Raw genomic sequence first — 5,553 nt, forward strand, 5'->3', positions numbered from 1 at the left:
TCAATTATATTTTCTCATCTGTGCTGCCTGGGATTCTGATTTGTGAACTGTCAGATCCATCCCCTTTCTTGTCAAAATATCTTTTGACTTTATTATATACAGTCTGACCATCTGTCAACTGACAATCCTAATATATGCTATTTCTTTTAGACCATCTCCATTGTTGAAAATGAACCCAGTGCCTGTTTTCTTTCCTACCTAAAGCAGATCTTTTTTTCAGTCCATCACAAACTGAAATCTTCAACTGTGGAGCCATTTCTATTCCACTACACTGTTTATTATGTTGAAACATTTACAGCCCAGTTGACAACACTTTAGCTTCTCCCAAAAATCTATGATTTATTTTATTTGTGCAACACGCGTTACTCTGAAAACCATGTAACATTTGAAGAAACTAACTACATTTACTGGGTATTAGACTCTAGGAAATCTTCTTCATAAAATGAGTTTTGTTTTGAACGTTATCAGTTCCAACTTAGGAAGAAATGTAAGGCCTAGGTACAATGGAACCAAAATTCAAACTAACAATCAGAAAACTAAAACAGGATTGTGATCATTGCATAGCCAAACTTATTCCTGTAAAAATCATTCTTAGTACTCTATACTTTTTAGCTAAATACTCTCTAAAAGCTAATCTCTTTTAAGGTTAGCAAACTATTCTTCTTTCATAAATAGGAAAATTTAAGAGCATGGTGTATAATTTAACCTCATTTTCAAAAAGATGGTGGGTAGAGTAGAATGAATTAGTTTGAAAGAAAGTCATCTTCCCCTGGGAATGTAAGCTGGAAGCAAGGGGATTTGTTCTGTCCACTGATGTGTTCCCAGTGTGTGTAAGACTGCCTGGCCCACCAGGGCATCAATCAACATTGGTTGAAAGATGGAGTGAAGTTTCTCAAAAAAGTCTCATTTGATGCTCTGAGACTTTGCACTTCCTCTTCCTAGGACTTTTATCCAGAAATTCAAATCAAGATTTGATCCCATACATCCTTTTACTTTGTTCAGATGTTACCTTCTCAGCAAGGTCTTCCATGACCACCCTATTTAAAATTGCAGTTTTCCCTGGAACCCACCTTCCCCTAGAACCTCTTCCCCATTTTCTCCCATTCTCCTTTACCACTTAGAATTAGGATAGTTACTTATTTGTTTGATTGATTGATTGATCGATTACGCAGCTTCCTTACTGGAATGTAAGCTCCTTAAGGACAGATGCTTGTGTCTGTTTTGTCATTGGTATTTTCTGTGGTACTAAATCAACAATGCCGAGGATAGTACCTGCCACTTTGTAGGCACTTGATGAGTAGTTTTAGAATGAAATGATAAATTGGAATATTCAGCTTAGAGAATATTAGAATTATTTATTACATTTCGTTTAGTTTACAGAAATGCTGACTGGTTTTAGATCTCTAAAAATATGTTTAGTGATATGGAATAAGCTCACCATACATTATTTAGGCTCTCATAAAATGTAAACAAATCTTTGTACATTTAAGCGCTTAAATATAACACCAAAAGAGGTACCAAAAATCATTTTGAAAATTATTTGTATAGACAGAAAATGGATTGATCAATAGGTTGATAGAAATAAAGACAGATTGTGTGTGTGTGGGGGGTACGACTAGCCTTGTTTTGGAGGAGTCCCCAAATATACTGGTTTTTTTTTCCTCTTACTAATATGGTCTTCTTCTAGAACCTATCCTTTTTTACTAGCTGATCTGTCTTACCTAAAAAAGTCCTGTCTACTTATGAAGCAAAAGCAAAAACAAAAACAAATTAAAAAAAAAACTCCACGAGCCTGCAAGGAAACATGATTTAAGAGGAGAAACTGCAATGTAACTGTTGAATAATTTGCAAAATATTATTGCTGTTAAAATTATGTTAGAGATGAATGTGTTTTATTAGAAATATGTTTGCTATATCAGGCTGTGGTAAGCAGAATAATGGCTTTCCAAAGATATTCACACCCTCATCTCAGAGTGTGTGAATATGCAAAAGAGACTTTGCTGATATAGCTAATTGAGGATCTGAGATGGGAAGAGTGCCTGGATTTACAAGACAAGCGTCCTTACACAGGGGAATCAGAAGGGCTGGAGTGAGAAGAGCTGTGCTGATAGAAGCACAGTCAGAGAGCGATTTGGAGGTGCCACCTGCTAGTTGTGAATGTGGAGGAAGGACCCAGGAGCCTAGGAATGCTGGCTGCCTCTACAAATGGGAAGACGTAAAGAAACAGATTCTCTGCCAGAGCCTCCTGAGTTTACCCCAGGGAGGCTCATTTTGGACTTCAAACCTCCAGAACTGTAAGATAATAAATTTCTGTTGTTTTATGACCCAAATTGTGTAGTAATTTGTTACAGCTGCAGTAGGACTCTATTCCATAGGCTTATTATTCCTTTTTATTATCCTTCCAACTGCAAGATTCAGGACTGACTGACACATGAACAGCAAAGTTTAGTGAAGCATAAAGAACTACTGCCCCAAAACTAATCTGGGGGCAAATAAAGTTTGCCTGGAGTGCCCTTCCCTTCTTCCCAAGGTCTTTTCTCTGGAGCTTTTCCTCTGTTCCTTTCCTGCTACTATTCAAGGTAGTAACTGATGACTGAATAGTTAAATTTTAAAACTTAAAATAATGACTATATTCAGGTTTGAATGTAGGTTTAAAGGAATCTCTTATATGGAGAAAATCTTTTAGGTCCCAAAACATTATTTTTTTTAATGAAATGTGTTAAATGATTGATATTTTTACAAGAAATTCAGTCCATATACCTTATCCATAGCCAAAGTTTAAAAGGGATGGCCCTAAAGAAGGTTCTGTTTAGTAAATACAATTTGGTTAAAAATGATATTTTTTCTTACCCAGTAACAATCTGCTCTTTATCAGAACTATAAGTATTTAATAATAACAATAACAATGCCTACATTAGTTTTCTGTTTTCGCCATAGTGAATTACCACAAGATTAGCACTTAAACATTCCAAACATATTATGCCACAACTCAGAAGAATGGGTGGGCTAGTTTGGTTTCTCTGCTCCGCTTTTCACAGGATCAAAATCAAAGTGTCAGCTGCTAGGAAGAGTCTGCAGTAGCCTCATTCAGGTTATCAGCAGAATCCAGTGTCTTACAGTTACCTAGCTGAGCTTTCCGTTTCCTTGCCACTGTCACTCTGGGGCCTCTACTTAAAGCCTCCTTCATCCCACTTCACATCCTCCCTCCATCTTCAAATCACCAAGGATGTGTCAGGTCCTTCTCCTGGACCTCTCTGACTTCTCCATCTGCTGCATCTCTCTGACTCCAGCCTGAGAAAGTTCTCAGCTTTTAAGGGTTCATATGGTTACACTGGGCCCACCCATGTAATCCAGGATACTCTCCCTATTTGAAGGCTCAAGAGCTTACTTACATTTGCAAAGTCCATTTTTCCACATAACAAAAGGTACTCCAGGGATAGTGTGCGGACACATTTGAGGGCTGTTCTTCTGCTTCCTACAACATGTAATGTGCATTAAGTGCTCTGATGTCCCATGGTGTGTGCTAAAGGCCCAGTGTATGATACATCATTTTCTTTAATTCTTCAACAGCCCTATGAGATGGATACCACCCTTCTCTCCTTTATAAAGAAGAGGAAGCAGTATTGGAGAGGTTCATGTTACCTGGTCAAGTTCAGGGGTAGAGTCAGTTCTGCTGTGTGGCACATGCATTCCTAAAAAGTACTCTACTAGGCAAAATCACACAATAAAGACCACAGGCCTGATGTGAAAGATGTGGTAAAGGGCACAATATTCAACAGTGTAGCACAGAGACACATTTAAACAAGATAAGAAACTGATAAAAGTGGTAGTACAGTGATATGCACATTAAATAATTAATAAGATGTATGAAATTAAATAAAATAGAATCTTTACCTTGAAAAAGGCCTTAAGTTTGCTTTTGGAAGTGGACATTGGAAGGTTTCAGCTTCTTGTGAGGCACTGGCAGGAGGGTTATCTGAAATCAGATGGATGGTTGTGACTACAGAACGTGCTTGGGTGAACTGAGGTCTGGGAGATGTTTGAGGGGTGTGTGTGTGTGTGTGTGTGTGTGTGTGTGTGTGTTTTATGGATTCCTGGATGGCTCTGTTCATCTCAGTGCGGTTTTCTGCATTCACCCAATGTTTCTCCAGGAAGAATTCATGCATAAGAGAACACGAAATTCACATTATGCTCAAATCCTTATTTACTATGTCAATTATGTTGAAATAAATTTGTGTTTACAAAACAAGTGTTACAGCAGAACTGCCTCTAGTGACAGGCAGACTATCTCAGAGCAGTAAAATTCCATGAGTGTCTCAGCTCATGATACACATACACATACCCTGCATGCATCAAAGAAGACAACATAAAAGATAAGTACAAATAATTCTAAGGAATTTCCACATTGACATGAAGTTTAGTATCTTTCATAATCCTTTCTTGAGATCTTTTGAGGTAGTGACTCTCATAGCACGGCCGATAAATCACTATTCTACTGCAATTTCTGGCCTCGCTCTACTTTAAACCTAAGTATAAACACCCATAGCAATCAAATGATGGAATTTTGAGAAGAATCTCATAGCATAGTTTTAAAGGGCATGCACTTCAGTTAGATATGCTCTTTTTGAAGTAAACAGGAAGAATTCTATATTCCTTAAGGTAAATTTTGTTTTGGTCATCTACACCTTAACACAGATACAAAGAAAGGGGGTGGGAAGGTGAGGTAGATGAACAATTTCAAGGGCTTAATGAGGTCTAGGTACTTTATACACAATCTAATTTTGTTCCCGCAATAACTGTGGGGAGGTGTCTTATTAAACTATTAATTTTATGAATTATGAAAATGAATATCAAGTAAGTCAAATAACTTTCCCCACATCACACACCAGTCAACCGCAAGATGAGGATTTTAAAGCAAGTCTCTCTGTTGACGATGAAGCCCATTTCCTCCACATTAAAGGTCTGACCCAGTCAAAAAGTAAAGTATGTTTTCATCCTGGTTACTCCTTATCTGAGTTTGTAACCTAAGTTCAATAAACGTAAAAATAAACTTATCATATCCCCCCAAACAAGCTTTCCTCTTTTTCCCCTCCTTATTAGTATGATCAGTCAGCTACACAGGACTAAAATCCTCCCTCACCTACCACAATCAGTAATTTACCAATTCTTATTGATCATTAAAGCATTTCTAGAATCTGAGTCTTTCTATTTTTTATCCACCATTCTAATGCAAACCCTATAAAACTATATTACTGAAATAATGTCCACTCGTCTTTCTTAGAAAGACAAGAATCCCCAGGATCTACATTTTCAAATCACCTTCCAAAATTTCAATAGATTTAGCTTGCTATTATGAAATTTGAGATAAATTAACACCATTAGTCCTCTGGAAACAAACCCTTAAAACAAAGAAAGTAGAGGATCTTACATTTGGAATGTGATACCTGTAATAATGCATGTTTGTTCACATGCCTTGTTAGTTTCATGGAGCTTTGCCAAAGTGGGATAGTCTTCCAGGATCTCTGGAATAAGAAGGACAGGAAAGCCACTCTT

Source organism: Monodon monoceros, unplaced genomic scaffold (assembly GCF_005190385.1).
Source record: "Monodon monoceros isolate NGI ecotype Baffin Bay Population unplaced genomic scaffold, NGI_Narwhal_1 Contig174_ctg1, whole genome shotgun sequence".
NCBI lineage: Eukaryota > Metazoa > Chordata > Mammalia > Artiodactyla > Monodontidae > Monodon > Monodon monoceros.